Source organism: Ceratotherium simum, chromosome 5, assembly GCF_057802395.1.
Source record: "Ceratotherium simum simum isolate JZ-2026a chromosome 5, ASM5780239v1, whole genome shotgun sequence".
Classification (NCBI taxonomy): Eukaryota; Metazoa; Chordata; class Mammalia; order Perissodactyla; family Rhinocerotidae; genus Ceratotherium; species Ceratotherium simum.
This window is the reverse complement of record NC_141904.1, coordinates 49,852,437-49,878,046: the sequence shown is the minus strand read 5'-3', so window position 1 is coordinate 49,878,046 and position 25,610 is coordinate 49,852,437. Positions and strand designations below refer to the sequence as shown.

At 40.0% G+C, this 25,610-nt stretch overlaps 1 non-coding gene across 1 annotated transcript; it reads right to left on the bottom strand.

The window, feature by feature from the left end:
• Positions 1-4,260: 4,260 nt before the first annotated feature.
• On the bottom strand, positions 4,261-24,652 carry LOC101406853 (uncharacterized). The gene is made up of 3 exons (XR_015552361.1): positions 24,569-24,652; positions 15,337-15,392; positions 4,261-4,314 (listed from the first exon to the last, which is right to left on the bottom strand). It is a non-coding gene; the product is annotated as an uncharacterized LOC101406853 (transcript).
• Positions 24,653-25,610: the final 958 nt, after the last annotated feature.

The window sequence follows — 25,610 nt, the reverse complement described above, 5'->3', positions numbered from 1 at the left end:
TTAATGTCCTTTATAGCATTTTCCCTCCAGTAAAGGATCGAGTCTAGGATCAGCTATTACAATTAGTTATCATGTTTCTTTAGTTTCCTTCATCTGTCTTTTATGAGATTGGCATTTTTGAAGGATACAGTTCTTTTTTTAGAGAAAATTCCTCATGTTCTAGAATATGTATAAAACATTCCTGATATTTTCCCATGATTAGATTCAGATTATGCACTGCACTCAATTTTTGCATATTAGATCTTTTGCCTGAATCCAAAAAACTGACAGCAGAACCTATTCTACACAATATTCCAACAAGGAATCTTCCAAGTAAGCATCATAGGTATCTTCAGCTCTGTAAGCATCTGCAATTATGCTAAAATTATCTTCTAAGTGATAACCAGATACACTGACACTGAAACAATAACTATTTGTTTCCAATGGGAGAGAACAATCTTTCTGACCTATATGGGAATGTCCTTTGTGACTTTTCCTATGAGAAGAAAGAATGGATTGACATAGGAGTTGCTCAGTCTAGATGTCCTCCAGTGTAGAAGGTGGTATAGAATAGTGGTTAAAGGGAGCATATGTGAAAGCTTCATCTGAGTTTCCCCATTCATTAACAGATATTTATGAGAGGACTATTATGCATCAGGTTCTACCAGGAAGTCAAGAGTGAGCAGTAGAGAAGACAGCCAGGCACAACTGACTTAAATGATGCCAGCGCTTGGTCCCCCAGGCAGTCCAAGATCTGCTCTTCTTTGTTTTCCACAAATCAGCATATTCAGAAATTTTACCATTTGGCCACAGTTACCTAAGAAATATCAAAACTGAATCGCAACTGTTTCTAACCTAACCACCTGAAGATGATAAACCATGAACTTTTTGTACTCCCAGGAGGCCAGACCCTTTATTGGCCCTAACTGAAGACTCTTTCCTGACTAATAAATAAGAGGATTTTTCCAAACAAACATGTACAGATCCATGGATTCATTATATGCTATGCAGAATGCTAGTTTTCCATCTTTTATTAGCACAAATGCCATAAAACTGCCTTCCTAGTACTTAAAAATCCCTGACATTTCTCTCTCTCTGAACTATTCAGCAAAAATTTTTTACTGGTTTATGCCTTTGTTTGACAATTAAATAAACTCAGAATTTTTTTTTTTAGTAAGTTCTGGTGGTCTTTGTTTTATTAATTGACATTCAGGTTGTAAGAGTTATTGTTATTATTATTATTATTTACTATAATAAAGAGCATTTACCATGGGCCCAGCATTTTGCTATACAGCACTTTACATGAAAATCGAATTTAATGCTGCTATTATAATTTCATAGATGGGGAAACTGTGGTTTAGAGAGCTTAAGTAACTTGTCTACAGTCACAAAGTAAGAAGAAATAAAACAGGGTTTGGGATGTGCTTTTAAACACTCTTCACAAACCACAGACAACTCTGAACTACTTAGCATACAAACGTTTATACTCTACTAGACATGTCCTTAAAGGAAAAAAAAGCTTCTAAGCAAATAATGAGACTTTTGATGCTTTGAGTGGGTCTTTGGTAAAAAGAAGCCAGCGAGCACTAAGCCCTCTGATGTAGATGCAATCTCTTTGGGAAAAAGGTAACCAAATATCGCCTACAGACTAAATCTGGGGGCAGGGGATGTTCTGGACTTTGACCACAGTCTAGGGCTGCAAAGCAGTCACCCAGACATCCTGATCAGGAGATTCCCAGACACGCAGCCCAACTGCACTGACTCTCTCAGGACCAGATGAGGGGTGGCTAAGCCATGCTGCTTCAGAGGAGCTACTGACCCTCATCCATCCAAAAGGAAGTATTCCCAGGAGCCAAGGAGAGTTCTGCCCTGAGATCAGGAATAGAAGAATGGGGTGGGAGTGGGTGACTAAAGCCAATTCTCCCTCTTCCTTCTTTATTCTACATTTCTAATAAATAGGACCCTTCACTTAAAAAAAAAAGTCCATAATGTTCAGAGTAAAAGCCAAGCTCCTTAGAGTGGCCCACTAGGTTCCACATTCTCTGGTGATATATCGTCTTTCTGACTCCGTCTATTCTCCACTCTTTGTTCACTCCACCTGAGCCACACTGATCTCTCCTCCCGATGCCTTGTGTTGGGTGGTTCCCATGTCTGGAACACTCTTCCCCCAGATACATCACAGTATATTCCAGGAACTCAGAACTGGGCCTAATATTCAATAGTTAATAAATATTGTTGAGTGAATGAGTGATACAACCAGTTAATTAAGAAAGAACTAAACAGTTAGGCAAAGACAGACAAGAAGTTCTCAATACTGTCAGAACCAAAGTCTCCTTTTTATAGTCTATGTTTTGTAACATCTCATTTAGTGTTCTGAAATGAAATTCATATTTAATAAAATGTACCCATACACAGAATTTTAAAAAATAATGCAATGCCCTGTCCAAAATTAAAAGAGAAATAAAAGAAAGCAATTTACAATAAAACATTATGCATTTCAATATGAATTTCTTGGCAGGCCTACATTAGGAGATACAACAAAGCAACCAGATGCTTATAGCTATAGGCAGATCATTGTGGGCACGACAGTTACAAACGCAGACAGATATGTATGTGCCTTATTGATAACAGACATGTGTATGTTCTATTGGTGATAGGTATAGGTGTGCCGTATAGTTGGTGACTCAAACAGTACAACCAGCACTGCCACTGGTCATGTGAGTTTTTTCATATTGGTGAACACCTCTCAGTAGAGTTCAAAACTGTTTTCCCTTGATTTATACTCTGCTATGAAAAAATAACTGTGTATTATTTAAAATAGATTTATATTCTATATTCAGAGGGTTACAAACAGATCCACGGCCTGCAGGGAGAAAAACAGGAGAGGGAGGAAGAATTGATAAAGATTTTAGAGACGTTTTAAAAAAACAGAATGTGTGGATCTTGTCTGGATCCTGACTGAAATTTGCAAAAAGACTTTTTGAGATGATGAGGTAAACCTGAACAAGGACTAAGTGTTAGATGATACTGAAGCACTACTGATAATTTTGTGAGCTGTGATAATGATACAGTGGTTATGTAAAAAAAATGTCCTTATTAGAGTTGCACTGTGATATATTTAGGAGTGGTATGACACATTATTTGGGGTTTGGTTTAAATAATTTAGCAATAAGAGGAAAAAAGATATATAGAGAAAGGGAAGGATGAATCAAGATAAAAAACACAAGATAACACAAGATAAAAACAAGACCAAATTAGATTGGCCAGTTGAAAGCAAATTTAATGGATGAATCTACATTGAAATACGTGGAGAAACTAAGTCAGAAGCCAAAGGGAGTGAAATGGGGCCAATTCAAACTAGACGAAAGCAGTTCAAAACAGGTCCAAGCAGAAAAATAGTACAAATCAGAACTACTTAATTCATAGCTCTGCCAAATGAAGAAAAATCTTGAAAAAGCTTCTGACAGAAATTTGTGTGCAACTCTGAAAATATGACTCTTAAGAACTCAGGAATATCCAGAATGATTTTATATTTGTCAACCTAGACAATTAGTCCATTTTAGGTTTTAAATAAATGGACAAAAATATGAATTATAATACCAAATAATCTATAAAACACAAAATTGACAGATTTAATTATGCTTTAAACTTTTTTTTCACTTCAAGGACACAGAAGGCATCTCTTACCACTCTCCTCTTCTCCTTGCTCTCTGTGCTCCAATCACACTGGCCTCCTTGCTTTTCCTCAAAAGGTAAAGCCATGCTCCTATCTTGGGGTCTTAGCACTGGTTGTTCCCCTGCCTGGAATAGATTTCCACCACATCTGTGTATCTGCCTTGCTTACCTCCTTCAAGCCTTTGCTCAAACATATCTCCCCATGCAAGCCTACACTGATCACCCAAATTAAAAATTCAGCCAGCTCCCTCTACATCCTGGCACTCTAGATCCCTCTTATTCTGCTCTACTTATATTTATATATATTATTCAGCTATGTAGAGCTTATTACTCTTTAACATACATAATTTACCTATACATGCTGCTTATTGTATATACAGTCTCCCTATCCTAGAATGTAAGCCCCATGACAAAAGAAATGCTTTATATTTTATTCAATGATGTGTTCTAAGAGCTTAGAACACTGGCTGGTACACTGTACATGGTCAATAAACATATGAATGGAAAAATAAAGGAAGAGAACGTGTCCTCACCCAATGAGACTAGATTCCTGAAATTCTCCAGCATCACTTCTTTCTATAGGTTTCTCTGCTCAAGGTTCAGTCTCTTCCACTCTGCCTCAGTGAAAATCACAGCCACATCTTCAAATTTCACTGATCCCTAAATCAACCAATAAATTCATACTCATCAAGTCACCATCAATATTCATAGAGAGAATGGAACCAGTGGTCCTGAAGAATCGAGCTACATAAGAAATGGATCTGAGGGTTTTCAGGGTCAGGCATTACTCCACACTTCTTGGCTTGGTGTTAAAACATACAGGAGGAACAAATAATCCACAAGACACACTCTTTGCCCTGGAACACTTACTGGGCATTAAGGGATGATGAAGATTAGAGAAGAAATGAAAGGTAACTCAGACTACAGGGAAAAACATGAGTGCTGAGGCTGGCTCTAGAATGAGCATTTGTGAACATTGATTAAAACAGATTTCTCTGCTTGAGAAATGAAATTTATAAAATCCCTATCATTGTATGTATTTTAACAATGCCTTTTCTAAAGTCCCCAATCCCTCACTCAATGTGTAGAGCAATAATTTGAATATATGAAATAGTTGGCAGGGAGGATGGCAAGTAGTATTCCTGAGAATGAAATTTCCAGATAAATGAGGTTTAACCCTTAACCTATGGGGAAAATTTTTTAATGAACATATTTACATTTTATGGAAATACATCCCAAGATCAACACTGTAAGACTGGTATTACAGTCCTTATTTCAGAGAAAGAAAACTGAGGCTCGGGGAACTTCCCCAAATGACAAGAAAATAACAGGACTGGAAAACAGTCCTGCACAGGTTGAGAGCCCTTTTTCTTCTCATTGCAGAGTGCTTTATCTTCCATCCTGCACCAGTTTTCTGTCTTTACCTCTTTTATTTCTTCCAAGTCTCAGAAACCTTGCTTCAACTTCCACATACTAGAACTATACCACATGCTTTCTCAAGTCTCTTCTCATCAGTATGGGTATTCAGTAGCATTTTCTCTCTTTAATTACACTTGAAAGATGGGTGTTGCCCTCAGATCTCGTGGTAGTCACCAAATTACTTATTTCTATTGAATTCAAGCATTATTTGCTCAGTTACCATCTGCTTCAACCTCTGGGTTGTCTGTGACACTCCTGCCTTGCCCTAGATTTTTAACTACTAAGCTCCTTCAGTCTGTGGAATTTGGGGAACGTGTGCACATCATTCCCAGCTGTCTTTGATCACCGTGAATGCCCCTTTTCTGACTCTGCTTCCTCGTTCTCAGGTCTACTTCAGCCTTCTAGTACACCTTCTAGGTGGTTTTCCCTAGGAGTTGGTGATGTATACTCCAGGTTCTACAGCCAAACTAATTAAGCTTCTGTCGTATCAAAGACCATGGTTGGGGGCTCAGGCAGAATGAGCCATAAGGTTATCAAGCCACAGCTTCTAGGCATATTCGCCTCAGAGCTGGATTCTGAAAGAGATTTAAAATCCAACATACAGAAGCGGTAGAAGTAAAGAATAACAATGCTGAATTGAGAGTGAGAAATTAGGTATAGATGTTGAAATCTTTGGGTGTGTGGGAAATTTGGGGAGGGATGTCAAATCTACAGCCTGACAGCCCAGGCAGTCAGGCTGTGTGGTACAGTGTAGGGGGAAAGACAAATGTCTAGACAGCAAGCTGGGACCCGTGATTAGGCAGCCAAGACCTGAGGGGGCAGTGGTGCCGGCTGCTGGCCCTTTCAGGCTTTCCATGACCTCTTTCTGGCATATTCTGGTCTTCATAGTCTTAATAATCTTTCCCAATCTTTTTATATCATAGGTCTCAAACTTTCTCTTGCTCAAGGCTTGTGTCTCTCATGTTCCAGCATCTTCTCCGTTTCTCTCTTGCCTTCTCTTCCCCCTCTACTCCTCCCATTTAAACATAAGACTGCCTCAGCTAGGAGAAAAGCCAGGATTTTTGCACTGTGGGTGTGTTAAGAGCCCAATCTGTGGAACTAGACTCCACAAGTCCAAATTCCCAGCTCCACCACTTATAAAATACGTGACCTTGGGCAAATTACATAACCTGTCTGTGTCTTAGATTCTACATCTATAAAATGAGTGACAATGACACCTACTTTCAGGGTTGTTGAATTAAATGACTTAATAAATATAAAGCACTTAGATCAATGCCTGATATGCAATATACATCTGCTATTGCTATTTGTTGTAATTAAGCAATATAATATTTTATATTTAAGTGAGAATTGATTTTAAAGATAAATAATTTTTGGTTCTCAAAAAGCAATCAAACATTCCACCCAACGCAATAAGGTCAGAAAAGGAAATAAAGAGCATAGACGTTTGGTAAGGAAGAAACAGAACTCTCCCTATTTGCAGATAACATGGTTGTCTACATAGAAAACCCAAAAGAATCTACAAAAAAGATCACAGAACTAATAAACGAGTCCAGGAGAGTCATAAGACACAAGAGGAACACACAAAAATCAATCATATTCCTATGTACTAACAACAACCACATGGAAACTGAAACTAAAAACATAATACCATTTGCAATCACTCCAAAAAAAATGAGATAGCTAGCATATATCAAACAAAACATGTATAGCACCTATATGCTGAAAATTACAAAATGCTATGAAAGAAATCAAAGATCTAAATAAATGGAGAGACATACCACATTCATGGATTGGAAGAGTCAACATAATAAAGATGTCAATTCTCTCCAAAATAACCTATAGATTTAACACAATTCCTATCAAAATCGCAACAAGATTTTTTGTAGATACAACGAAGCTTATTCTATAATTTATATGATAAGCCAAAGGAAATAGAAGAATAAAGTGGGAGAGTCACTCTACCTGATACTAAACTTACTACTTACTATTTGGTTACTACAATAATCAAGACAGCATAGTACTGGTGGAAGAATAGACGTAGATCAACAGAAGAGAAGTGAGAACAGAGAAAGAAGCCAAAATGAATACACCAAATTGATTTTTGACAAAGGTGCAAAAGCAATTCAATGGAAGAACAGTCTTTGCAACAAATGGTGCTGGGAACAAATGGACGTTCATAGGCAAAAACATTAACCTCAACCTAAAACCTCACACTTTATACAAAAAATTAATTCAAAATGGATAATGGATTTAAATGTAAAACTATAAAACTTTTAGAAGAAAATATAAGAGAACATCTTTAAGACCTAGGGCTAGGCAGAGTTCTTAGACATGACACCAAAACCACGATCCGTAAAGAAAAAAATGAATAAACTGAACTTCATCAAAATTAAAAATTCCGTACTTCAAAAGACCCCCACATCTCTTCCAGAAAACAGAAGCAGAGGGAACACTTCCTAACTCACCCTAGGAGGCCAGCATTACCCTAATACCAAAACCAGATAAAGACACTAGAAAGGAAAACTACAGATCAATATATCTCATGCACACAGACACAAAAACCCTCAACAAAATATAAGCAAATTGAATCAAAAAATATATAAGAAAAAATATACACCACAACCAAGCGGGATTTATTACAGGTTTGCAAAGCTGGTACCACATCTGAAAATCAATCAGTGTAATCCACCATAACAACAGGGTAAAGAAGCAAAATCATACAATCATATCAATTGATAAAGAAAAAGCATTTCACAAAATCCAAGACCCATTCATGATAAAAACTCTCAGCAAACAAGAAATAAAGCAGAGCTTCCTCACCTGATAAAGAACATCTACAAAAAAACCTCAGTTAACATTATATTTAATAGTGAGAGACTAAACATTATACTTAACAGTGAGCGACTAGACACTTTTCCAGTAAGATTGGGAACAAGGCAAAGATATCCTCTCTCACCACTCCTATTCAACATTGTACTGGAAGTCCCAGCTAGTGCAAAAAGACAAGAAAAAGAAATAAAATGTATACAGATTGGGAAAGAAGAAATAAAAAAGTCATTGTTCACAGGTGACTTGACTGTCTATGTAGGAAATCCCAAAGAATCTACAAAAAAAAAAAAAATCTCCTGGAACTAATAAGGGAGTATAGCAAGGTTGCAGGACACAAGGTCAGCACACCAATGTCAATTGCTTGCCTATATTATCAGTAATGAAAAATTGATATATGAAATTAAAAATATATATACCATTTACAATAGCACCCCAAAAATGAAATACTTAGGTACAAATCTAACAAAACATGCACAGGATCTATACGTGAAAAATTACAAAACACTGGTGAAAGAAATCAAAGAAGATCTAAACAAATGGAGATATTCCATGTCCACGCATAGGAAAATTCAATATTGTTATGATGTCAGTTCTTCCCATATTGATCTATAGATTCAATACAATCCCAATTAAAATCCCAGCAAGCTATTTTGTAAATATCAACAACCTGATTCTAAAGTTTACATGAAAAGGCAAAAGACCTAGAATAGCCAACACAATACTGAAAAACAAAGTTGAAGGACTCATATTACCCAATTTCAAGATTTATTATAAAGCTACATTAATCAAGACAGTATGGTATTGGCGAAAGAATAGACAAATAGATCAATGGAACAGAATAAAGAGCCCAGAAATAGACTGACACAAATATAGTCAACTGATTTTTGACAAAAGTATAAAGGCAATTCAATGGAGAAAGGATAGTCTTTTTTAACAAATGGTACTGGAACAACTAAACAGCCATATGCAAAAAAATGAATCTAGGCACAGACCCTCTACTTTTCACAAAAATTAACTCAATAGAGATCACAGAACTAAATGTAAAATGCAAAACTACGAAACTTCTTAGAAGAAAACCTAAACGACCTTGGGTTTGGTGATAAGTTTTTAGATACAACACCAAAAGCACGATGCGTTAAAGAAAAAACTGGTAAGTTGGACTTCATTAAAATTAAAAGCTTCTGGGCTGGCCCCATGGCTTAGTGGTTAAGTGCGCGTGCTCTGCTGCTGGCGGCCCAGGGTTCGGATCCTGGGCTCGCACCGACGCGCCGCTTCTCCGGCCATGCTGAGGCCGCGTCCCACATACAGCAACTAGAAGGATGTGCAACTGTGACACACAACTATCTACTGGGGCTTTGGGGGGAAAAAATAAATAAATAAATAAATAAAATTATAAATTAAAAACTTCTGCTCTGTGAAAGACACTGTTAAGAAAATGAACAGGCAAGCCAGACTGGGAGAAAATATTTACAAAACACATATCTGATAAAGAACTAGCATCCAGAATATACAAAGAACTTAAAATGCAACTGTGAAAAAACAAACAATCCAATTAAAAATGGGCAAAAGATCTGAACACCAAAGTAGATATACAGATGACAAATAAGAATATAAAAAGATTGTCATTTGTCATTAAGGAAATGAAAATTAAAACAACAATGAGAAACCACTTCACACCCATTAGATTGAATAAAATTCAAAAAAATGATAATTCCAATTGCTGGTAAGGATACAGAGCATCAGGAACTCTCATTTATTGCTCACATGAATGCAAAATGGTACAGCCATTTTGGAAGACAGTTTGGCAGTTTCTTACAAAGTTGAACAGTCTTACCATACAATCCAGCAATCAAGCTCCTAATATTTACTCTGTTGGTTTGAAAACATGTCTATACAAAAACCTGCATGTAAATGTTAACAACAGCTTTATTCATAATCCCCAAAGTCTGGAAGCAATCAAGATGTCCTTCAATAAGTGAAAGGATAAATAAACTGTGGTACACCCAATACAACAGAATATTAGTGAGCAATAAAAAGGAATGAGCTATTAAGACATGCAAAGACATGGATGAGGGGGCCGGTCCCATGACTTAGCGGTTAAGTGCGCACGCTCTGCTGCTGGCGGCCCGGGTTCAGATCCTGGACGCGCACGATGCACTGCTTATCAGGCCATGCTGTGGCGGCGTCCCACATAAAGTGGAAGAAGATGGGCACGGATGTTAGCTCAGGGCCAGTCTTCCTCAGCAAAAAAAGAGGAGGATTGGCATGGATGTTAGCTCAGGCCTGATCTTCCTCACCAAAAAAAAAAAAAAAAAAAGACATGGATGAATCTTAAATGCACACTGCTAAGTGAAAGAAGCCAGTCTAAAAAGGCTACATACTATATATATAACGTCATTTATACGATATTTTGAAAAACACAAAAATATAGAGATAGTAAACAGATCAGTGGTTGCCAGAAGTTTGGGGAGGGGAGAGTGTTGGCTGGTGAAGCAAGGGGAATTTTTTAGAGCAGTGGAACTATTCTGTATAATACTGTAATGGTGGATACATGACACCATGCATTTGTCAAAACCCTAGAACTTTATAGCACAAAATGTGAATCTTAACGTACGCAAGTTTAAAAAAATAATTTAGGAGGTCAGGGGATTTCAGGATGGAATGCAGAATGTGAAAAAAATGTATTTCAAATGTATGAAACAATCTCACTAAAAGTGGTGGAGAAAAAAGGAGCTGACCTAAGTAACTGGGTAAATGAGTGGAATCTATAGACAAAAGGAACTGTACATAAGTACCACATGCTAGTTGATAACATTGTTTTCCACAGGGTTACAGGGAAACAATTCTGAAGCCATTATACATATAAACTGGAATTGAACAATTAAGTAAACCGATGGTGCATAGTGGGAGTCAGGTTTCTCACTGTTGGTGTGGGAAGTTACAAATAAGCAAGGTGAGGAAGCTAAAATGATCCACGTGGTAATGGATTAGAGTTAGAAGCACCAGTATAAACTCAAGTTTAGCTTAACATAATTACACAAAGAAATATTTATTGAATGTGTATATACACAGGTTAGTATACACACACATATTTCCTTGCTCTGTCAGCTGAGAGGGCCTGGAGTCAATGACACTGCAGTAGCAATGAGCACACCTAGCACACAGATCTTGGTTTCTAATACCATTCTCCAGTGAAAGGAGCAATGGCTGATTCTAGGACTGGAGCAGGAAATAAACAAAATGAGCCTGGAGCATATTGTAGAGCCAGAAAGTAAGGAAGGGCTAAAAAAAAAAACAATAATGGGAATATGTCAAAGGGACACAGAAACCAACTTCAAGAGCTCCTAACAGCCAAAGCTGGAACAATTTGAGCAACAAAATAAATAAAGTAATATTGGATTATAACCCAAAGAATAAAATACATATCCATGCATCCATATTGATATAAAATGGTTGAATAAATAAATAAATGGAGGAGACCAGACAAATCTCCCACGCAGAACAATTCCAAACAATTTATGTAGACACTTCACACTCAAGGAGGTGGAGTGTAACTCCCCAGTCTTCAAGTGTGGGCTGTGCATAGTGACTTCCTTCCACAGAACACAGTGGGGGATGGGCAGTAACTTTACAGTGGAGAAGCCTGACAAACAGTCCTTCAGCCAGATGATCAAGGTTAACACTAACAGTGGTAAGTAATGTTGATACTATGTACCATTGATATGATGTGATAAGAACAGCAATTCACCTATGTGGACTTCCTCCCAAAAACCCATATCCCAGTCTAATCATGAGAAAAACGTCAGACAAATCCCAATTGAGGGATGATCTACAAAATACCTGACCAATACCTCCTTCAAGACAGGACAACTAAATGTAATATGATAGCCTGAGTGGGATATTGGAACAGAAAAAACGACATCAGGTAAAAATTAAGGAAATCTGAATAAAGTACGGACTTTGGTTAATAATAACAACATAAAAAATGATTCATTAATTATGACAAGAATACCATATTAATGTCAGATGTTAATAACAGGGGAAACTAGATATGTGATATATAGGAACTCTCTATATTATTCTTGCAATTTTTCTGTAAATCTGAAACTATTCTAAAATAAAATTTTTTTAAAAAAATTTAAAAATAGTGTAATTCCAACTACACTAACATCAAAAAACATGAAACACTGAGAGATAAATTTAACAAAATAAGTGCCAGAGACATACACCAAAACTATAAGATTCCTAAGATAAATTAAAGATCTACATAAATGGAGAGATATACTGTGTTGATGGGCCAGAAAACTCAATAATGTTAAGATGTCACTTCTCCTCCAAACTGATGTAAAAAGTCAAAGCAATTCCAATCGAAATCCCATGGTAGAAACTGATAAGCTGATTCTAATATTTATATGAAAATGCAAAGGACCCAGAATAAGCAAAGCAGTCTCAAAAAAAGAAAATAAAATCTAAGGACTTACACTACCTAACTTTTAAGACTTACTATAAAGCTACATTAATCAAGGCAGCACAGCGCTAGCACGAAGATCAACAAAGAGTTCAATGGAACAGAACAGAGAGCCTAGAAATAGACCCACGATTAATTTTTGACAAAGGTACCAAAGCAATCCAATGAAGAAAGGAAAATCTTTTCAACAAACAACGCTGGAACAACTGAATAGTCAAATTTTAAAAAAAAGAACCTCAGTCCCTACCTCATACCATACCAACTAAATGTAATATTTAGTTAATATTTAGTTTAGAAATATTACATAAATGTAATATTTATGTAATATTTAGTTTAGAAATCACCTAAACTTAAGGCTAAAATTATAAAGTTTCTAAAAGAAAATGTAGAATATCTTCACAATCCTTATCAGCAACGATTTCTTAGACAGCAAACACCAAAAAATATAAAATAGAAAAGCTGATAAATTACACCTCCTCAAAATTTAAAAATTTCTGCTCATCAAAAGACATTAAGAAAATGAATAGGCAAGCTCCAGACTGTGACAAAATGTTCACAAAGCAAATATATGACAAAAGACTAGTATCCTGGATATATAAAGAGCTCCTACAACTCAATAATATAAACACAAATGCCCAATAAAAACTGGGCCAAAAATTTGAACAGACACATCAAAAAGGAAGATCTATGAATGGCTACCAAGTATATGTAAAAGTGCTAAACTCATCAAATGGTACACTTGAAATCTGTGCATTTCATTGTTTTAAATTTTATCTCAAAAAGAATTGAATTCTACTTAATGATATGCATACTGAAGTATTTAGGGGTGAAATGTACTGAGATCTGCAACTTACTCTGAAGTGCATCAAAACATAAGATAGCTTAATAGATGGACAGAAGGATGGATAAATGGATAGATATGACGTAAAGCAAATATAAAAACATGTTAACTATAGAATACAGGTGTTGAGTATTCATTTTATAATTCTTTGAAGTTTTCTGTATATTTGAAATTTTTCATAATAAAATGTTAGGAGGCGGAGAATATGGAAAATAAAGGCATTTGTTTCCCCATTAGGAAGTGATTTACTCCCAAGTCATCCTCATCTCTAAAAATCAAGCTTGACCCCTGTGGCCCTAGGGCCTAGAAACTGACCATCAGGCGTTGCAAAACCTCCTGAGAAAAATACCGATGATGTAGCTATGATGTTTCCTGTCCTATATCCTTTCACAAAGCTACATAGATTTAAAGCAGGGTTAAAGTGCATTGTGTACCATTAATCTGATTGTCAATCCAAAACCTAAGACCATTCTTTGTGGCTGTGCATTGTTTTAACAGCTACAGGCTAACATTTAGTCATGTCTTTCCCTGCACTGTTTAATAGTTTTAACTGTCTTCATCATAATTACTACCAGTGCCATCATTTCTTCTTTCTATGCAGTATTTCCCAAAGAATCTTGGCTCTTTGAGAATAAGGACAATGTACTTACAACTCTGTTTGGCTAGCTCACAGAATTTTACATAGTCCTGTACCCAGGAATCAATAAATTACACTTCTGTTGTAGAAAAGAAGACTGGGGGTCATCGGGAGGCAGAGGGGGCAGGTAACGCAGCATCAGAACAAGAGGGCAGGGCCGGCCCCGTGGCTTGGTGGTTAAGTGCGCGCGCTCCACTGCTGGCAGCCTGGGTTCGGATCCCGGGCGTGCACTGGCGCACTGCTTGTCCAGCTATGCTGAGGCTGCGTCCCACATACAGCAACTAGAAGGATGTGCAGCTATGACATGCAACTATCTACTGGGGCTTTGGGGGAAAAAATAAATAAATAAAATTATAAAAAAAAAAAAAGAACAAGAGGGCAAGGGCCGGCCCAGTGGCGCAAGCAGTTAAGTCCGGGGTTCGGCGGTTCGGATCCCGGGCACGCACCAACGCACTGCTTGGCAAGCCATGCTGTGGCGGCATCCCATGTAAAGTGGAGGAAGATGGGCACAGGTGTTAGCCCAGGGCCAGTCTTCCTCAGCAAAAAGAGGAGGATTGGCAGATATTAGCATAGGGCTGATCTCCTCACAAAAAAAGAACAAGAGGGTGAATTCTCCATGAGGCTCTTTATCCAAAAACATAAGCCCATTTCTGAGAGTTGGAGAATTTGTTCTTTTATCATTGTATCCTTTTCTGGAGAAAAAAACAGTCAAGAAGGCATCACAGAAAATTCATGGTTTTGAGAGTCAGAGAAATCTGGGTTCAATTTCCTGCCTCTACCATTTGGCTATCCACGTATGATCGTGAGAAAGTCACATGATCCCTCTAAGCCAGATGATCTCATCTCTCAAATGGGGACACCACCACCTGTCTCATACAGTTGTTTTAAGGATTTAAGCACAGGACTGAAATTATGGATTAAACAGTATGATGTCTTGGATTTGCTTTAAAATAATCCAGTAAAGGTGGAGATGAAACAAAACTGGCCATGAGTTGATAACTGCTGAAGTTGAACCCTGCATGAGGGATACATGAGGGATCATTAACTCTTTTCTTCTACTTTTATACATGTTTGAAAATTTCAATAATAAAGAGTTAAAAAGAGGTCCAATGTACAAGGTCAGACTATTAGATACGATTAAGGTAATATAATTATTTATGTGAATGTTGATGTAGGGAAATTTAATAGTGCATTTTAGGATTTTAATAACCCCAAATTTTTATTAAAAGTTACCGTTATGTTTTAGAATACCCTAAATTCTTAATATTAAACTTAGTTATGTATTTCTATAACTAAGCAAATTTAAAATTAAATGCAGAAACCATTATAAAGTGCCTAGCACAATGGCTAAAGCATGAATGTCGATCTGATGAATGTTGATGGTCACCTAAATGTTGATCTCTTCCTCCCTTCCCAAGAAAGAGGTGCTGATTCTCCGGGAAATAGGTTAGCATTTCAGAGAAGAAAAAGGCGCCCCCAACTCACCAGGTATCTAGGCTTCTCCTCCTCATAGAGCCAAGCAGCATCCTTAGAAGGCAGAGCTGGGGAAAGAAATAAGCAGCCTTGAGAACCCAGGCCTATTAGGATGATTCCTGAGAATTCTTCTGAGCCTCAGCTGTGGCCACTTGTGCCCTCACCTGAACCAGGAGTCTAGGCCCCTCCTTACCCAATCCAGACCCTCAGCTCCTCTCTTGCCTTAAGCTGGAGTTCACCTCTCCATGGTCTCCACCTCTTCTCTATTATGTTTTTAGAGAAATGCTGATCTTAATTAAATGTAATAAGGTAAACTCTAAGCACCCACCACCTTTCCACCCTAAAAGTCAGCAAAACCGTGGAGACAAGGCATAGTTTTTTTCCCCATACTTGTTACATGGCTCCAGTTACCAAAAAAACCTTATAAAAATGTTAAACACAGAAATAGAAGTCTGTGATTTAAAAAAAATGTATTTAAAAAGAATTTTCAATGTTGTTCCTTATTTTACGCAAGAGCACTAGTAAAGAGTAGAAGGTATTAAAGACCATTACAACGGCATTTCTAAAATGCCTTGCCAGACTCCCATTCCCCTTAAAAACAAATTATCATAGAATTTTAAATGGAAAGATTTTAACATCTTGGAGGGAAGCTCAAGCTTCTCCTGCCATCTCTTCCATGAGAAGAAACAAGAAGAATGTGCTTCTGATCCCTGGATGTCATTGCTTCTGAGAATTTAGAAAAGGAACTGGGGTGTCAGACTTCTAACCTCTGACCTGTGCCTTAGGAGAAGGGGGAGTCTGGGGAAGGGAGTGCATCACTAGAGGAGGGTCTTAGCAGTAGCCCTGAGCTTCTTGCTTGACACTCTTCACATCAGGGAGAAAGAAAGGGAGATATTGATAAGGCATACTTGTCTACAAGATATATGGAAGCTTATAATTTGGCCCACCCCTTTGGGGCTCCCCAGAGGTTATAGTGCAGTCAGTGGGAGGGATTTAGCTAACAGTGGCCTTGTCCTTGGTATTGAGGAAAAAAAGGCCCTGAAAGTGATGATGACATCACCCCTGTTGAAATAACCACCATTTGGGGAAGCACTCTATGGACCGCAACAGCAACCCTAGCTTCTGAACTAAGCTGAGGAGAATGTGTCGGGTGATTCGAGAAAGACATTTATATGATTTCTGCTCCTGCATGCCTTACAAAACCATCATCACCCTCTCCCTTAAAATGTCCCCAAGCTACATGTTCATCCAGAACTGCACATCTCTGTGAAAAATGGAGCAGCAGACATTTTTAAATAAAAAAATAAAATTATAGTCTTGTTTAATAACTATCTTGGGTAATTTTCCAAGTTACAACCACAGTTGGCACTGTGGTTTTAGTGACTTAGCCACTGTTTTTCTGACTGGTAAATCCAGGAGGAAAAAAAGACAGCAATCTTACTATTGCAGGTTCTAAAGTTTTAGAAGAAAAAAATGAGTACCACATTTGGCTGCTCCCAGCAGTTAGATCTGAGCAGTGCACAAGGAAACGAGGTGGCTCTTCAGTCTGTTCAACAAAGAAGACTGTCTGAGCACCCCCCGCCCAGCAGGGGTCGGGGGGGCAAAAGGTGTTGGATGACAGGCGCACTCCAGGACCTCACCAGCAGGTCCACGCTGGTCCTGCTGCCTTGGTGCCTTGGTGCACGCTGGACACATCTGCATAGCATTCCGGAAGTCAAAGATCCTTTCTAGTTCAGTGTACCACAAAACATCTTTGCCATTCATGACAAGAGGGAAAAGCAATTGTCCTATTAAAGTTCAACTTGGTGGTTACTGTCTATACTTTCTTCAACTTTGCTGTCCAACTGAACTGGTCTTGGAACATCAGGCAGAGGCAGAGCCCACCTGCAAAGAGTGGACGGAAGGAGACAGAGGTGCCCCTACCACAGGACAAAGAGTTATATACTGGACCATGGGCTGGCAAACTATGCACAGACCAAATCTGGTCTACTGCCTATTTTTATACCACCCATCACCTAAGAAGAGTTTTTATATTTTTAAATGGTTGAAAAAATAAAAAACATAATAATATTTCATGGCACATGAAAATCATATGAAATTCAAATTTCAATGTCCATGAGTAAAGGTTTATTGGAACACAGTAATGTCCATTCATTTACCTATTGGCTGCTTTCACACAACAGCAGAGTTGGGTAGTTGAAACCAAAACCACATGGCTCACAAAGCCTAAAATATTTACCATCTGGCCGTTTACAGAAAAAGTTTGACAAACCCTATTCTATTTTTTCTTTTAAGATTTTTATTTATTTATTTTTTCCCCCTAAAGCCCCAGTAGATAGTTGTATGTGATAGCTGCACATCCTTCTAGTTGCTGTATGTGGGACGCAGCCTCAGCATGGCCAGAGAAGCGGTGCGTCGGTGCGCGCCCGGGATCTGGGCCCGGGCCGCCAGCAGTAGAGCGCGCGCACTTAACCGCTAAGCCATGGGGCCGGCCCGACAAACCCTATTCTAGATTGCTTTTGTTTGTTACATTCAAAGTTATTTGCTCTGGACTGATCGTCTTTCCCTGAGGTCTTTGCCATTATCGCAGCAATTCAACTTTTGGCATTCAGGTGGGGGGCAGTAGTCAGAAACGGCACCTGTGTGTCTTAAGGTCTTGTTTTCATATTTCTTTGATTCCAAGTTTCACTGCCTGCACAATGCACCTTCAATTTAACAGCTGGTCAGTTGTTGTTGGGTTGGAGGCCCTCAATCCCAATCAGCTTGAAGCCCCTATGGGCCCACTCCAACACAGACTTTGGCTGATCCTCCAACTCTACAGGGCTGCTGAGAAGGGCTTGCCGATTCACACTCTGGTTTCCTCCAAGGCCTCGTACATAGCCTTTCTATAAGAAACCAGGTTATTGAAGGTGGCTAAGCAGTCTCAGGGCCACGAGTTTGCTCAGAGACACCTTGGAGAACTCACCATCACCAAACCACTGGACCCACCTTATGACAGACATGACCTGGTGCTTGAAAGCAGCCTTCTAGAACACCACCATCACAGGCCACTAGGAGAAACTCTTGCCTTTTCCCAGATGAGAACCTGTCCTAATCCCACATTGTTCATGAGTCTCAGTCCTCTGTATCCTCCTGCAGGGGCTCTGAGCTCTCCTACTGGATATCCTGGTTCAGTCAAAGGCACATGGAATTACTTCTCTGGGTGCTATATCTTCCGTTAGTTCCAAGGTAAGGTAGGGGCTGGCAGGAGACTGCCATACCATGACTGCCCTAGATGTTGCCCACTGCCTCAGGGACTTGGTAGTTGACGACTAGAAAAGACATCCACAGGACTCCAGTATACCAGCCTCAGGTGGAGCATTGGGGAGAACATATGGCTCTCCCAGCTAGAGACACAGTCACTATTTTGGGTTTGACAGCTAGGCTTTCAGATGGAGTCCTTCAGATGGTTCCAAAAAAGAGCTTTGGCATCACTGCAGTGTCAGAGCCATCCCCATCTTTCCCTTCAAAACCTCACCACCCATTAGATCCTGGCTATAACTTAGAAGACTGGAGACTTCCCTCTCAGACCTCTGATAGGGAGCCTCTGATCTCTGGGGTGCCAGCATTCTCTAGGACTAGGATGAGGGAGTATCTTTGGTAACAGAGGGCTGGTTGCTGTAAGCCCTATAGTGACGATGGACTCTTTCTTCCCATTTGTATTCTCCCCTATGCTGAACTGTCTCGTGTCTCTCTTCATTGCTTCCTTAAGTCCTGGGGTTTAAGTCTGCCCACTTCAAAATAGTGGTAAAGGTTGGCTCTGCTGAGAAGTGGGCTCAAGCACAGCTCCCTAGCCTGCTGCTAGGCACTCAATGCCTTGGCTTTCAAATTTCTCTGGCACAGATACCCAAATTACATTTACCTGGGTCCCTCTGTCAGGAGTCCCTACTGTCAGGCCACTCCCACTTTCAGTGATTCACTAGAAGGACTCACAGGACTCGGCATATAGTTGTACTCACAGCTAAGGTTTATAACAGCAAAAAGATATGCAACAGGATCAGCAAGAGAAAATGACACAAGCAGAGTCTGGAGAAATCCATGCACATGCTTCCTTATGCTCTCTCCTCCCATAAGGGGACACATGGAGTTTCTCCAGCAGTGAAAAACAGCAATTACATATGCACAATGTTTCTACTCTGAAGGCCACTAAAGACTCAAGTTTCCAAGGTTTTTATTGGGGGTTGGTCATGTAGGCACCCTCTGCCTAGCAGCTATAAAAATTTAGACTCCCAGAAGGAAAGTAGGTGTTCAGCATAAGTCACATTGTCAAGGCACAATCAAGGCACAGTGAACTATACTTATTAGTTAGGGAACAAGTCAAGTGCCAAGTTCCCAGAAGCCAGCAAAGGGCCAACCTTGCAGGCAGGTCTCTCTAAAGATAGCAGTCTCAGTCCTACTATGTTAAATCTTTTCTGCACAGCCTCTTAACCCTTGTACTGCCTGCTAGGCATAGCTCACTGATCCACCTGTTAGTCTTTCAAGGGAAACTTGAAGCATCCATAACATAGGCTTTAGCTATGGAGCCCAGCTTTTGCTGCAAGGAAGTAGCATGGATCTTATCAGGCAGTGGGAGTCTCCTCCTTCTGCTCCACTTCCACAGGCACCACCCCCTGCCCTCCACACCTGGAAAATCACAAATGGGAATAAAATACCTTAATAGTAGATCCCCAAAGTCCCCCAAAACTCGACTCTCAGCCCCACAACATACATACCTGCCTTGGTGTGGGTGCCAGAGAGGGAAAGGTCCCCACTGGAATCACACAGCAGCCAGAGGCTCCCCTCTATCAGCAGTACCCAGCCACAATGCCACCTGAGTGCTGTGTACCCTTACTAGTTACCCCACTCAGGACCATTTGGCACATCCTCCCTCCCCTTTTCTCATCACACTTTGGCATTTATCAGCCATCTTGAAGGAAGAGGAGAGGAGGAGAGGGGAGGGGAGAAATCAGATCCCCAGCTACTAGCCCAAGGCCTGGATTTTCAGATCCCTTCTAGCACCAAACAGCTCAGCAACTTTGGATAAGCCCCATTGTTAGCATACTATTTCTTTTAAGTCGGAGACTTCACAACTCTGACTACTCCCACTTCTCCAACCCTTCATGGAAGGGGCAGATGATGCCATGGCCATAATGACATAGGACCTGAGCTTCTATTCTCAGACCCTGCTTAGGGTACGCAATGCCCACCTTCTGACTCCACTGGTCTAGATTCCGGCTGTAGTCAATTCTCTGTGCCCTAAGGAGTTTCTACAATATTGAGGTTTGAACTGAGTGCCACCAGTTATGTAGAGCCCCAGGCCCTACACTGTCTTCTGGGAAGCTATCTGTCTTCCATTTCTGTATCTGTGTGGCACATGATCCTATCAGAAATTTGCATACCTGTCTCCCCAAAAGCCTGAGTCAAAGACCTCCAGCAACATGGCCCAGAGAAAGGCAAGCAGTGTTAGGAACTATGCCAGTTACAAAACTTGAAGCACTGCAGACTCCTTGACTCAAGTCTCAGCCAAAGTGACCCAGCCCACTGCCGATTATTGCCCTTCTGTGACCAACTCAAGGTTCTCCTGCTCCAGAAAGCCCTCAGAGTCATAGTCCAATGTCATAGGCAGAGGTGATAACTCCTTCTTCTGTCCAATCTGAGTCTCATCTCAATCACACCACACTACACGTTTATGTTTATCCATCTATCTCCCTTCTAGAATGTGAGCTTATTCAGGCAGCTGGAGATCATAATAGGCTATGTGGGTAAATGAAGAATCATACCATGCTTCCGGATAGGATGAATTATACTGCAAGCCAATCAATTCCTTCCAAATTAAATAAACTTAATGCAACATCAATCAAAATCGCAATAGAGATTTTTTTTATGGATCTAGACAATTCTAAAATTCTTCTTTTAAAGAAAATATATATGAATATCCAAGAAAATTATGAAAATAAACAAAAAGGAAGACTTGCCTTCTAAAATATAACAACACACTATTAAGCCATAGTAAATAAAACTGTTTTAGCATTAGGGCAGCAACAGACAGAGTAACGGAACAGAGTAGCAAATCCAGAAGGGGATGTGTATGTTGAGCTCCTTCCAATATGCTTTTTAGGAGACAAGGAGTTGAAGGGAAACCGACCCCGAGATTACGCCAATTTGCCCTCACCAATCTATAAAACCTGGAACAGAAAGAAGACAGACCCCAGGCACAATTTCCTGTTTTTACAGTCCTTTCCTGACTTCTCATCCTCCTTTTTCCACCAGGACTCCCTCAACTACCTACCCCTGACAGTGCATAATACAATTCTTCAGGCATTTTTGTAATCCTAGTGATTAGGGTAAAGTAGGCCCTTGGAGTGGACTATATTATTCCCAAATATTTGCTTTCCCTCTCTGCAAAAGAGTTATACTTTCCCACCCACTGATATCAGGCACTGCCATATAACTTGCCTTAGCCAGTGAAATGTGAGTGGAAATGGCATTTCTCTCTTCTAAACAGCAACTTTAAGAGTCACTGGGTGGTTTCATCTCTCTTGCTCTTCTCCTTCTGTCGTAAGTGTTACTTGCCCCACAGGGTCTGCTCTGTCAACCCTGGTCATGGACTAAAAGGACATGAAGTATAGCCAAAGCTAACCCACTAAGGTTTAGATAGGATTAAGGTTAGATTGTTGTTGTTACACTCCCATTGAGATTTGAGAGTCATTTGTTACTGCATTATAACTTAGCCTACACAGTTCTTCTCTTTCCAGAACCACCAGTAGCAGTAGCTAACATTGATTAAGCAAGTACTATGTGCCAGGCACTGTACTAAGTCTACTGCTTCATTAATCTTCATGACAAAGCCATGATGTGAATACTGCTGTTACCTCCATCTCACAAAAGAGGGAACTGAGAACTGGGAACTTAGGTCATTGGCTCACAACATCATGTCACTCCCAAGTGGCAGAGCCAAGCCTAGAATCCAAGTCTCTGGTTTCAGAGCAGCTTCACTTAACCACTGCCTCAATAAATGCCTACAGAACCAATGACCAAATGAAAAAGCAAAGTGACCAGACATCTAGAATTCACACTGAAGAAGCCAGACTTTTCAGAGTGACATGGAGGAATGGATCACTAACAGTCAAGATAAGTTGAGTTATGCTCTGGTAACTAATGAGCTTCAAAAATACAAGTAGTTAAAAGCAATTAAGGTTTTTTTCCCCTTGCTCATGCTACAGGTCAATCACAGGTTGGCCATATCTACAATTTGGATTGCAGAGGAAGACGGATAGAAGGATGGATGGATGGATGGGTGGGTGGGTGGGTGGCTTGGAGGAAGGAAGGACCATCTAATCATAGTATATGGCAAATATGACATCTCAAATCAGTGAGGAAACAATACCTCTTTTTAAAAAATTTTTTTATTGAAGAATAGTTGACATACAACATTTTATTAGTTTCAGATGCACAACATAGCGATTCGACATTTATATACATTACAAAATGATCACCACAAGTCTAGTAACCAACTCTTACCATACTAAGTTATTGCAATATTATTGACTATATTCCCTGTGCTATACGTTACAACCCCATGACTTATTTATAACTGGAAGTTTGCGCCTACCTTAATCCCCTTCATATATTTCACCCATCCTTCCCCCCTCCTCTCTGGCAACTACCAGTTTGTTCTTTGTATCTATGAGTTTGCTTCTGTTTTATTTTGTTTGTTCGTTTGTTTTGTTTTTTAAATTCCACATATAAGTGAAATCATGCACTATTTATCTTTGTCTGACATTTCACTTAGCATAATACCCTCTAGATCCATCCATGTTGTCGCAAATGGCAAGATTTCATTCTTTTTTTATGGCTGAGTAATATTCCATTGTATATATACACCACTCTTCATTATCCCTTCATCTATCGATGGACACTTAGGTTGCTTCCATATCTTGCCTATTGTAAATAATGCTGCAATGAACATAGGATGCATATATCTCTTCAAATTAGTGTTTGCATTTGACACAAGGCCCTTTAATAATTGGTGAGTACAAACCCCTATCTACATAGCAGTTCAGGACCTATTAAAAAGGCAAACATAAAATGGCTTCTAAAATCATTAGAATCTCCTTTACCTTGGTGGAAAAGAAAACACGAGTCTCAGCAGACACTGGCTGTGAGGGATAAATGCTCCTCCAATCCGCCTGGCCCCAAATCACCATCATGTCCTTACCTTTCTCTCTACAGCACAACCACCTGAGGAAGACTTACAGTGGCTACAGAAGTGGGGCTGAAAAAGCCATTCTGGAGGAACCTCTGACAGAAACATGCAGTGTGTTAGAATTACAGACCCCTAGTCAAGACAGGACAAGAATGCCCTCCAGACACATCCATCTTCTCTAGGAAGCCTTCCCCAAGAGTCCAGTAAGGTTCTGCTGGATGCACACAGACCCTTTCTCACAGGGCAGCACTGAATCCAGCGCTATTCAAGAGCAATATGAGAGCCACAGTGCCAACCACATGTGATATTAAATTTCCTGTAGCCATCTCAAAAAGTTTTTTAAAAGATGAAATTAATTTTAATAACATTTAAGCCAACATATCTAAAATATTATCATCTCAACACATAATCAATATTAAAAAGTAATCTATGGTTTATATTCTTTTTTCCCAACCATCTGTTCGAAATCAGCTGTGTATCTGACACTTACAGCACATCTCAATAACGACGTTAAATTTTCAAAGGTTAAAAGGAAACGTAGTCCTACCAAAACAACAAACTTGTGTCTGATGGGAAAATATTTTAGATTTCTTTAGCATTTAGTTACAAATTAATTAAAAGGGAGAAAAAATTAAAATGTAGTTCCTCAGTAGCGCTCGCCACAACTCAAGAACTCAATAGTCACTTGTGGCCAATGGCTGCCGGATGGACAGCGCAAATCGGACCCCCGCGGTGGGAGGTTGGGTGAGGAGACTTGGGGCTGTGGCTGTTAGCACCATGGACAGTGTACAGTACAGAAACCCCGGCCGACTCACAGGGGAGGTGAGCAGTAGGGAGGGGTCGTCAGCGCCGCCCACAGCGCGCAGCCCCCATTCCCCGCACATCCTAAAAGAATAGCCTCAGCCTCGGATACTGCTGACGCCGGCCCCTGAGGTCGGAGCGCGGGGGAGGGGAGGCGGTCACCCTCCTCTCGCCCTGGCCCTTTGCCAGCCCTGCCCTCGCCTCGCCGGCCCGACTCACCGTCTGCAGCCCAGCCCAGGAGCTGCTCCCGCGGGGCCCACATCTGCGCTGACATGACAGGCGAGGTAGCCACGGCAGCAGCGGCGGCGGCGATTTGCACGCCCACCGCGCTGCGCTCTTTTGCTCACGGGCGACGCCAGAAGGAAGGAAGTGCCTCTGGAGGAAGTGCGGCACCGTGGGGCGCGCAGCCTGCGGGGAAGCGTAGTTCTGGGGCAGAACCGTCTTGCGCCGGCCGGAGAAAGTGACTCCCAGAGTCGTATTGACTTGCTTGCTCCCCCTAGGGCACGTTTTTTTTGTTTTCACCACAGGTATCCGTGAGCGAAATATAATGTTTTCCATGCTTTTAAACATTATATAAATAGCCTGATAACATAACTAGCTCATTCTGCACAGTTTCTATAATGATACCGGTAATCCATTCATGTGTGTGCTCTGCTGTATGGTATCTATTGTAGAAATACACTAATGAATAAATGAAAAGAAATAGGATTTACTGGCATATGTGAGGAAGCCATTTGGTTTAAAATTAATTCAGCCTGACCTTGTTTTTCCAGAAAGGGCTGTTGAGCGTGCATTGTACATCTGCTTTAAATATTTACAATGTCCCAAAGCCTAGAATGATGCCCTTAAAGATAGGAATGTTGTCTCTCCCATATCAACATTTCTTTAAGGATAAGCATTTCTTCCCAGAAACTAATGATTTCTTACTGACCTGCTTTAACTCATCTCGTGACCACTGAGCTGCTGACCACTGACTTGCTGTGCTCACCTTGTGACCACTGACCTGCTGTCCTAGCAAAGCATCTTGTGACTGTAGTAAAAGAGATATTCCTGTCATATGTGATGTATATTCTTTGTTCCAAGATGGTATATAACCACTCTGTACACTTCGCTTCTTCAGAGTGCTTCCTTCCTTGGTGAAGGTAGTTTCTCCTGGGCTGTGGTACTCAGAGGCTTATATAATAAACTCACCGCAATTTTGATTTATAGATTGACTATGGATTGTTTGCGTTGACAACACCAATATTCCAGTTGGATATTC